Below are 11,573 nucleotides of genomic sequence, written 5' to 3' on the forward strand. Positions count from 1 at the left end.
ATGTAAAACAAATCAGCAGCTTTTACAAACTATGATGATGACCAGCAGGCGGCCATATTGCTCTACTCAGGGACAGTACTTAAAACTGGCATCTTACACATAAGAAATGAAGCAGACTAATAACTTTACGTAACGTTTATTCATTTTTTTTAAAACTTACTTTTAAATGTCATAAGTACATCAGTGCAGCTGCTGTTCACTGACCGTAGACAACCAATAGGATCGCTCAATTCACCCTGGATCCACTGTTGACAGTCAATCAAATGCCTCAAAACATTGTGGTACCAGCCAGTGGGGGAAACAGATATTTTTTGTCAAGAGTTCAATAATTAATCTCTAAACTAAGCTGGAAGTAAAAATAAATTAAATAAATCTCAAGACTTCTTCTGAAATAATCTCTTCATTTGAATGGTAAGTGCACTAAAAATCCCTACCAATTAGCAAAATCTCTCTATTAAACTATTTAATTTCTTACCCCCATTATGGCTAAAAATATCTGTATCTATTCACTTTTTCTATTGTAAAATGAGTCGGAAAATTGTGAACTAGTTTGTACATTTTGATTTATTTATTCTTTAAAATGTTATGTCGAGAAAATAACCTTGTGCTTAAATAACCTTGTACTTAAATAACCTAATCCCAGTCATATCTTTCTGGTCCAACTAAAGCATAACTGTGGTGTGATTGGGTGAGACTTACATGCATTTACTGTGGTACAAAGACGCTGATAACTGGCAGGTGTGTGTAATTAAGAGTGAAAAGGAAGACACTGGGAATGGATTAAATGAGGGGTACAATCAGGTACAGAGTTAGTGTTCAGACGGAGCTGAAGGCGACCAGAGGTTAGTGGGATCCAGTCACACAGCCATCTAACAGCCCATTGAACTGTTATGTCTACCAGGATGTAGCGGCCTCCGTCCAACATCGGAGCATGTCTCAAACTCAGACCACGGAAGGAGTAAAGTAAATCATTAAGCTATAATTTTGTATTAAGCCTGCAGGCGTTAACTGCGTCAGGAGAGGAGATTTTGAGGAAGCTGACCTGTGCAGTTTTTTTTTTTTTTGTATGTGCTCTTTGCAGTGCCACTAAAGGAGGATAATGTGGGTTTAGGAGTGGATCGTTTTGAACTGGTGGAGCATTAACTATCCTGGGAATGTGAGAGGCTTAACCTGGTTAGATCTCTCCAACTTTATTTGCTATAGTTGTATTTATTTAAGATGATGGTTTCCCTTAATTGCTAGTTGGTGTTTAAGGGCTCTGACTGGCAAAGCCATCTGCCTGCAGCTAAACTAAGTTAGATTTCTACATAAATCAAATATTAATTACCTTAGATTTTTTTTTTAACTGTAAGCTCTAGATGTATAAATTTGCATTTTAACAGCTATATATATATGTTTATGTGTATATATATCCACACCAGAGATGGGGACTTGGACTTGAGTTGAAGTCGCATTAAACTGTGACTTCAACTTACCCAAGACTCGTGAAAAACCGTTATTTCATGTTATTTTATTGTCGTTATTTAGCTGTCATTCGTCTTTTTCATTTGTGTTTGATCTGTGGCCCTGACACCGTCACGCATGCGCCATGTACAAAGAGAGCATCTTCAACATCAGATATGACAATGGTGAGTCCACCGGGAGCGCCAGTTTTAGGTGTCGCTATGAACTAACCACCAACATCTAACTTCTTATTTTTTTGAAAAAGCGAAGTGCCTCAGCTGATCCGGTTTCTTCTCTCTGTTATCATCTGCTCTGTTGTAGAAAAGATCCTTTCAGAGGGGACTGACGTTGCTTGGTGGTATGATCCTTGTCAATCCTCACGATTGGTTGCACAGCATGCAGGTGACACCTGTCGCCAACGCCCGCAGTGCCCACAGGTACTTTTCCAAAAGCGAAAAGTAAAACTAAAAAACGGCTCGCGGACGGCCGTGAGCTGGTCCCATCGTTCACTTAAAAGAGCCGACTCGTTCGCGTCTGACATCACTAGTTCAAAGTGGTTTACAGCAGGTTGACTGACTGATTATAATAATAAACAAGACGGAACAAGTGAAGTAAACAATAGTTTAGAAAAAAAAAGGATTAAAAACAAAGAACAATTTAAGACAAAAACTGGAGACAAATGCAAGAGAAAATAAAAATGATTAAAATAAGATGAATAATTATAGTAAACAAATTTATATAATTAAATGCTTAAAATCCATCCATTTTCTATACCGTCAGTCGGGTCGCGCGGGGGGGCTGGAGCCTATCCCAGCAGTCATCGGGCGAAAGGTGGGGTACACCCTGGACAGGTCGCCAGTCCATCACAGGGCCACATAGAGACAAACAACCACACACGCTCACACTCACTCCTAAGGACAATTTTTAGAGTCGCCAATTAACCTAACGTGCATGTTTTTTGGACGGTGGGAGGAAGCCGGAGTACCCGGAGAGAACCCACGCATACACGGGGAGAACATGCAAACTCCACACAGAAAGGCCCCAGGCGGGGATCGAACCCGGAACCCTCTCGCTGTGACCACACCACCGCGCGGCCTCAATGCTTAAAATATAAACGGAAATAGATAACCTACAACTGATCCTTTTGTATACTGTTCCATACGAGGATTGTGCAGCTCTAAGGTCAGAATTTGATTTGGTGTTGGCGAGAGACTTGGCTTGGAAAAAATGACTTGCCTCCTCATATTTTACGTATTAATTAAGTACGTATTTAAGTATTTTTACTTTTACTGTACAAGTACACAAAAAATGTGAAGTAGTAAGCACATTAAATTTAAGACTTTGCTTAAAAATTTGGTGGCATGTTTACACGTCTGTTTCATTTTAGTTCATTACTAATCTGTTTATCACAGTCGGATGATATAAATGATACTTGTTTGAATTAAAGTAATGTATATCATTCCAGCATACTTGATAATCACAGAGTAGAGAAGACAAACCCCCATAAACGAGGAGAGGCAGTGAACCAGTGGGTGAAAGACTTCCTCACCGAATACGCAGAGCTTCCCACAAGTCTCCATTCTCCTTGAGGCCAACGTCGACGGGTGTATCTATGGACAGAAAGGAGATGTGGGAGCTCTACACTCGGCATGGAAAATTCAAGAACAAGTCAGAGCAGTTCACTGACAGCGAGAGAGGCAGAGCACTGAAGGCGTCCAGCTCAGTGAGGAGGTGGTTGAACACACCGGTGACCCACATCACAAGTGTGACGATGAAGAGGTTCAGAAAGTATATTTATGAGAAGGAGAAAGTAAGTGTTCAGAAAGAGAAAGGTTAGAATTACACATTAAATAACAATGATTCAAATTAATATTTTAAATAAGTTCAACTAATTGTTAGATTATATCAAAGGAAAATCATCAGCCATCAGCCTTTAAAGAAGTCACTCAATTAATTTCATTACAAATATGTTAAATTTAATTATTATATTGCTTTTATTATTGTGACTGTAAATATTTTTTGGTATCGTTTACAATACCAAATTTATTATTATATTATCTGTTCAGACATCAACTTTTTAATAACACTTAGAATCTGCTTATGATCTCGTACTGTATGACATTTCACATTAACTTTTTTTCCAATTTAAAAAAAACAAAACAAAGAGAACTTGCATATGTTTCATCTTTACTGAGCAGCGTGTCGCAGACCGTAACGTTCACACACGTAGGAGTACCTTTAGCGTCAGGACCTGTTTCATATGACCGAAACCTGGAGGGATTGTTGCTGCATCAAGGCACTCATTCCTGGCTCCACCTCCTCCAGGAGAGCTACAATCTGCACGGCTCCTAACCTCAACCAAAGACTTAACCAGAGCCAAAACAGGAAAAATGGCGGCATATTCCAACAAGGATGACGCCGCTGGGTAAACTGACAGAGGATAAACTGGATGTAAACTGGCAAGGAAATAACAAATAGTAAATCCCAGCTAAATATACACAAGGACCTGGCTTGGTCTATCGCTCACCAGCATCTGCCCACGAACCTTTCTGGAAAGACAAAATTGCTCAGGAAGTGCCCTGTGTTCTCGGTCAAATAGCGGGAGGATGAAACGGTGACACACCTGTTTTGGTCATGCCAATTTGCCCAGAGATTGTGGTCCTTGTTAATATCTTGGTTGAATAGGTGTGTGGAAAATACCAAAATCCTTACCAAATGTGTATAAATAACATGAGTAAAGCCCCTGTAGTTTGACTGTTTATGTTGTAATTTAGTATATAATTCTTGTTAAAATGTAAGAATTGACACGATACCCATCAAGAACGAATTAAAAAAAAAAGTGGGAAAAATTGAAAACACATTGCTCCGCTGTTAAGATATTTAGCTTGTTAGCATAGCCTGCTAGCTATAAATAAGAGGAGTTGTCTTGGATTTTAACATTAAAGTGCAACATTAAAATTGTATTATTCCGCTTCACAGTAATAAGTTTAATTAGTAATTAACTGATTGGTCGATTAATTGTTTCAATAATTGATGACTAGTCCACTATCAAAATCGTTAGTTGCAGCCCTACTTTTCACGCTGTGCTAAAAATTTCTACCAAATTCTACCAAAAGAGAATGTAAATAGCAGAAAATATTGCAGTGTGGTTTAGTTTTACGAACATTAACATGCAACAGCTATTGCATCATGCAATCTTGATGTTTCTTTTAGGTAGAGAAGAAGCCGTCCGGTGAAGGCAAAGGCTCACCTGAGTGGTTATTCAGTTTTGGACCGTGGCTTGTACGTACTCAACAGCTGTGGAGACTTTGTTCCAGTCTTGGGTGGACAGTGGGGGCAGCAATCCACACAAAGACTCACTCCAGGTACCACACATTCCTGGAGCTCCTCATTAAGGACCAAGGACCCGACAGGATCTTGTCCCTTTACATCACGTGCAGATGCTCACGGGACACTTTAAGGCTCATCCACGCGACCCTTGAGGATCTCAAAGGTCCTGATGGGCTGGATGACAGAGTCAGCCTCTTTGAAGACACCTGACAAACAAGAAGTCAATATGACATGAATGCTAATCATGTGAAATACAAAGTGAACATTGTTTGTATGTCATGTGTAATCACAGCAGCCACACATTCTTCCTCCAGGACACATAAGTGAATAAATCAATATCTGATAAGATAAAGATTACAAACTAGCACATTTAACGAGTTGCTGGCCAGACGTCAAACAAAACAGATCCAGATAAGACAGAATGTCGGATCATTGTCCCTGACAGTGACTCACAAACCAGGCAACAAACTGGCTCTTCAGGCTCCCAGTCCACACTGAGAAATGAAGGTGCTGCATTTGACCAGTCAGTGTCTTCAGACCATCGCTCCAAACAAACTGCTTTTTCCACTTGTAGGAATATTTCAAAGTTTAAAAAAAAAAAAAAAAAGCTGGTGGCAAAGTTGTAACTGGATGGTTATAGATGCTTTTATTTCAACGCACTCTTTACTTTTTATTATTAACTGGAAGTGACAGACACAACTCTGATTTTATAATCTCGCTTTGTATTAAATATGGTAAAGCTCCTCAATATCTTTCTGATTGGTTCAAACTGGACTCTACTACGTTTAGTTCAACTATGGGATGTGCAGCTTTAAATTAGATTTTCTTTTGCTTTTACTACATTTTATCTTATTGGTGATTTGTTATCTGAGAAAGGTGCTTTATAAATAAACTTTACTTACTAACAAGAATAAGGTGGGTGTGTCTTACTCCACAAAGCTTTACCTAACATAATCCCAGGTACACAATCGTGGTGTGGATATTTGTGAAATGTCAAACATGTGACATTATCATTATAGGCCTGGAGCCTATCCCAGCAGTCATCGGGCGAAAGGCAGGTACACCCTGGACAGGTCGCCAGTCCATCACAGGGCCACAATGGTACAATTAAGATCAATTATTTGGTGTATATTTAACTTTCAACATAATTTAACTTTACATGATGGCTGCACATCGACTCAACATCTGATTTTAAATAAGTTTCTTGTTTGAGTATTTTGGTTCTCACTTTTTCTGGTTTCAAAATGTTTCCTACTGCAGTGTTTCCCAACCACGGTCCTGAAGGTGCACGAATAGGTCGTAATCAGCCTTCTGTAGAGCTTAAAGAGCATGGAGTGTCTCTTTGAAGTGCCTTGTGGTGACATGAGTTGTGATTTGGTGCTTTGACAACTGAATGAAATGGTAAAAAAAATACCAAACTGAGACTAATTTTAACTTTTCTTTGAGAAGGTTGAACAGTGTGAACACTTGAATTAAGCTGTATTTTTTAAGTGCTTTAAGGTGACATTTGTGTTTGACACAATATCACCAAATTCAATTGTGTTAAAAAAAAAAAAAAAAACAGATTCAAATGTAATCTCAGAAAATACACAATACTACTCATATATCATTAAACATTAGAATTTATACTTTTCTTTGAACAAGTTGATCAGGGGAGAGCGCGAACGCAGTCCCCCACTACCAGAAATTATGCAGTCGAGATTCCCACATTTGGGGAATTCGCAAAGGTCAGTACAGCCGGAGTGCAATGGCTGAGCCTCGCCCTGGGTGAACTACCTTCATGATCATGGTATCTCCCCTGCCAGGTAAGTATGAGTTGTACAGATCACTGAGGGGGGACTCACTCGCACACATACTGAGAACACTGATGGTGCTAACAGTCTATAAGCTAACTAAACCAGAGGCTACAGAGGCTGGGATGATGCTACAACATCTGAAAACAGAGGGAACTGATCTGTGGACTGATAGATTATTAACTTTTTATTTCTACAAAAGACTGCTCATGTTTCCTATAATGCACTGCTGTATTTGCTCACAAAAAGCTATAAAAATACATCATGTTTTATAAATCAGCCTGTCTGTAAATGACTAACAGCCCAACAGAGAGTTCAAGTGAAACTAAGTGAATCAAACTACAATCACAAACTGTTTTGTTCACATCTGACATTCAGAGAAAGTATAAAAACACACAGAAACATGTTCTGTCTGCTAACTGTGCAACCACTTCCTGTTTCTTTGTTTACTGGTGGGGGGATACTGACAGTCCTGCTGCTGCCTCCTACTGTTGTGGAGTGTGAACCAGGCTGGATGATAATGAATGGGATCTTACCACAATACACATCAAAACCACAAGAATTGTTCCAAATGATGTGGCATCTGATTTTATGTCTTCATGTGTGAAGAAACAAAGAAAAGTCATGTAGATGTTTTTTTCAGGCTGTAAAACCACACCAGCTTACAAAGCTCTATCGGTCTCTGGTGGAGAACGGAGGTAACTGCAGGATTCAACCATGAAATAAACATCTGATCCATCCATTACAGATGGTCCTGGTGTTAACTTTAAATACACAATACTTTCACATACAACCTCGGTTTAATGTTCATAGTAAACTGGCCACATGACTGTTGATCTACTTTATAAAATGACACTGAGGTATTTCAACAAAAGTAAAGACATTAAATGATCTATTTCAGAGAATTGATGTTGAACGATGGGAATAAAATTGTACGAGTGCTGCCATACAGAAAATTATTATTTTTTATTAAAAGCCTCAAAACATTCTTTCTCAAATCTGTGATTAAAAAAAGAAATATTTCAACACACCAAACAGTGACTTAAAGTGATGTGGGAGGAGACAGAAGTCACTTTCTCTGTCTGTGCACCAATAAGACGACTATGAATGTGAACAGCAGAATTTTGAGGGAGAATTTATGTAAAATGTAGCCTAAATATGTACATTATTAGTATTTACTACCTGAGAAACCCTGCAATCATGCAATGCATTTTATACACATTGTGCACTGTGTTTGTCAGGGTGTAAGTACATTAGAGGAAAGGACTGAATGAATTCTGACATTTATTGAACCCGACCAACAGGCTGTGTTTACACTCCGTATAAACATGTATCCTATGTAATCTCATCACAAGTACATACACCGTCTGTGATATTCTGGCACACACGTGGACACATTCATATGACAGAAAATGTCTGATGGACTCACTGAGCGACCACTTACTCACCTTGTGTACGTCCATATGCGATTTCTGTGAAGATTTTTCTCTCTGCCTCTGTGTCAGTGTCTTGGAAAAAAAAAAAAAAGGTACTCTGAGTAAAACAGATGTGTAACAATTAGCCAATCATGTAATCATAATTATCAGACAAATGTAATAATATTTGCATCATCACATCCACTTATGTGTGAAAACAGGAAAGGAGAACTCAACAGAAATGTCCTATTTCCAGTTTTCCACAGTATGATAGGTGACAGACTGATAGAGATTACTACCTTTTAATGGAGCCATATTGTTTAATTTCTGCCTCCAACTGTGAGCGTGCCATATCTGTCCTGTGTGGTCCTTGTTTAGGGAGCCCAAAAGACATTTAATTTCCCATTTACATTCCTGTCTTTACTTTCAATAAACAGCTGTTATTCTTTATAGAGTTTAGGTGAATTATGAAATTATTAACTGCAGTTATTTCTATGACAATTATCTAAATACAACTTCAGTGTTCTGTGTTTGAACTGTGCATTACACTCAGGCTGTGATGCTGAGTTTAAACACAAGACTCTTTCACAGAAGACCTTCCACTCGTCTCTGTTCATTTCTGCAGAGACAGTGAACAGCAGAGCTGTGAGCTCATTGTTAAAGCTTCAGAGTTGGGGAGGGGGGTTTTGTTGCATTTTAACTGAGCCTTTTACAGAAATGTATGTGGACTTGTAAGATTATAGCAGACTACACCAGAAGGAGCAGATTCATATCAGTCTTTCATGTACAGAGATGCTGAACCCGTGTACAAATGTGTCTGAATAGTTATTTGGATTAAAAACTTAAATAATCCATTACAGATGGTCCTGATGTTGACTTTAAATACACAATACTTTCACATACACTACACCTAATATACTGCCATTTAAATATATTCTGTTCGATTAAAAACAGGAAAAATATAGTTTAAAAACGAGGCAAAAAGAAAAGTTGAAACAATATAAAAGTGGAGCTACGGGGCATTTTTATGCTGATCTATTCTTGTTTGAATCTGGCATCTTACATAAGCAGAACAACAGCCCAGTGTGTAGTGGGTTGTTTGTTGGTGGCTGTGTATAGAGCTGCACAATTAATCACATTTTAATCTCGATCTTAATTCTGACTTCCTACATTTACCTTTAAAATGTGTGCTCCGCCAATGAGTAAAATGACATCACGCACTCCCTGTTGATCACATGCTTGTTCCAGGCACGGAATCAAGAAACTAGAAGTTTTTCCTGGATGAAGTTTGGAAGAGTAGCAATGTAAGGACAGATAAACAGGAACAGAGAATCAAAGTAAAAAAATGTAACGCCCAGCACACAAGAGGGTAAAGAACTTCATTAAAAATACTTTAGCTTTACAACAAGTAATGGTAACCAAGACAAAATAACAGATGCATTTATTCACCAGAAACAATACAACATGCACGCTTTAAATCTCATTATTTTTCACACTATTAGGGGGTGCACCGTTCCTGGAAATACTGCAATACCAGGTCGATGCGTGGAGTGGACGGAGCAAGCCCCTATTCCATCTCCCTATTCCAAAAATCAATTTAATATATGGTCCCCGGGTAGGGGACGTATCAGATATTAAACTGATAAGAACAGATACTACACTTGATCTTAGCCAAAAGGCCGAGAAGCGATAGCAGTAATAGGTCGGAGGAAACCAAGTCAGTCTCCGCAACGTCATTCTAACTCACGGTTAGACAAATCAAATAGAATACAACATTATTTATGTCACAGTAAAAACTAACGATGAACAACATTGCGCCTGTTACGCAGATGCTGTTTCGAAAGAGTAAGTTGAATTAACAATTGTCAACAAATGCGGCTTTGAGTCCCTTCCTGCACACGTGGTACGCTTCAGTCCAATAGGAAGCGTCGAAACTTAAACATAGAAAAAACTCAATTTTCCTCGCATATACGTTACAATATGTGCATTACCTTTATGTGTGCGAGTAAATAGTCAGTTGAGCTTCATGAGTCGAACGAATGAGTGCAGTCGAGGGAAAATAATGTTTTTTCGATACGGACTCCAAACTGACAACGCTCCTGTGGTGGCCTCTAATGGAGAAGAGAGCCAACTCACTTCATGCTCGGCTCCCGAATTAAATACTCAGCAAATACCCAAACGCACCTGCTCGGCACTGTAGGTGTTCAAACTGAAAACTATTCTTTCTAAAAAGTAAAGTTAAACGTTTAGGGAGCTCCACAACTATGACCCAAACACCAACGGTAACTTACGTACATGTACAGTTAACGGCAGTTAGCTAAAACCTTAATACCACCACCACTCCAACAATTAAAACTAACCGACACTTCCAGTAAGCAAACTTAATTAGGCTGTTAAGACAGTAAGTTAACATTCAATTTAATTAGACAAAAATGGTCAACAGTGAGAAATATGAACGTGTTGAAACTGTCCAGACCTTCAAACCGTTGGGGTTAATTAAACCGAAGCTAGCTTAATTAGCTAACCTCAACTGCTCTGCTGCGTGAAACGTTTGCAATGCGCGACGAAAAATTAAACCAACTTAACAATATGTAGTTATTTATAATGTTAACACAATAGCCGTTCTTATCTCAAAGAAAAGTACAGCATATTAAGTAAACATGAACTCACTAAGGGCCATCCTCCACTTCATCACTCTTTACTCCCGTGACAGAACCAACGTGTTTCAATTAACTTCTTCTTCTTCTTCTTTGATGTTTAATGGCAGCTGGCATCCTTGGTGTTGCATATGCCGCCATCTACTGGACTAAATTTCTCTCTTTTTTTCCCTTCTTATTTCTTCTTTTCTATATTCTTTTAATTATTCCAGTATTTACCAAGAATCTTATTGTTATTCTCCTCCCTTCCTTAGACTTAGCAGATTCTACTATGTTTTTCAAATTATATTCTGTTATTCCTGCCCTCTGCAGCCCTATCTTCATTATTTCCCTCTCCCTTCCATATCTGGGACATGCTATCAACACATGTTCCACTGTTTCTTTCTCCCCACAGCTACACTGCCCAGTTGGATGTTTCCCCATTATCTTAAGTGTATTATTCAGTTTACAATGACCTATTCTTATCCTACTAATAATGACTTGTTCTGTTCTGTTCTGTCCATAACACCCTGCCTCGCCTACTATACTTTGTAATTTATATAAATGTCTTCCTTTTTCCTGATTCTTCCAATATTGATTCCACTGATTGTTTATTTCTTTCCATACTAAACTTTTCCCTTCTGTTTTTGATAATTTTACTTTCATTTCCACCACCTCTTTCTTTACTGCATCCTTAGCAGCTTTGTCTGCTTTTTCATTTCCATTTATTCCTACATGAGCTGGTACCCACATGAACACTATTTCCCTCCCCTGTTGCATTAACCTGGATGTTTTTAACTGTATTTCATATAAAATTTCCTGATGTGTTTTTGCTGTTCCGCTTTTAATACTTAAGAGTGATGAAAATGAATCGCTACATATAACTATTCTCCTATCCCTCACCCCCTCCATCCATTCAATTGCTATCAATATTGCACATAATTCTACTGCATATA

The 11,573-nt window shown here is 38.5% G+C and overlaps 2 non-coding genes across 2 annotated transcripts; both read right to left on the reverse strand.

Moving 5' to 3' along the window:
* Window positions 1-6,422: 6,422 nt before the first annotated feature.
* LOC140308209 (U1 spliceosomal RNA) lies at window positions 6,423-6,586 on the reverse strand. The gene has a single exon (XR_011916177.1). It is a non-coding gene; the product is annotated as a U1 spliceosomal RNA (small nuclear RNA).
* A 2,895-nt stretch (window positions 6,587-9,481) lies between these two features.
* LOC140307860 (U2 spliceosomal RNA) lies at window positions 9,482-9,672 on the reverse strand. The gene has a single exon (XR_011915886.1). It is a non-coding gene; the product is annotated as a U2 spliceosomal RNA (small nuclear RNA).
* Window positions 9,673-11,573: the final 1,901 nt, after the last annotated feature.

The sequence above is a fragment of the Leuresthes tenuis genome, unplaced genomic scaffold, assembly GCF_036924035.1.
Source record: "Leuresthes tenuis unplaced genomic scaffold, fLeuTen1.0.hap1 SCAF_5, whole genome shotgun sequence".
Taxonomy (NCBI): domain Eukaryota; kingdom Metazoa; phylum Chordata; class Actinopteri; order Atheriniformes; family Atherinopsidae; genus Leuresthes; species Leuresthes tenuis.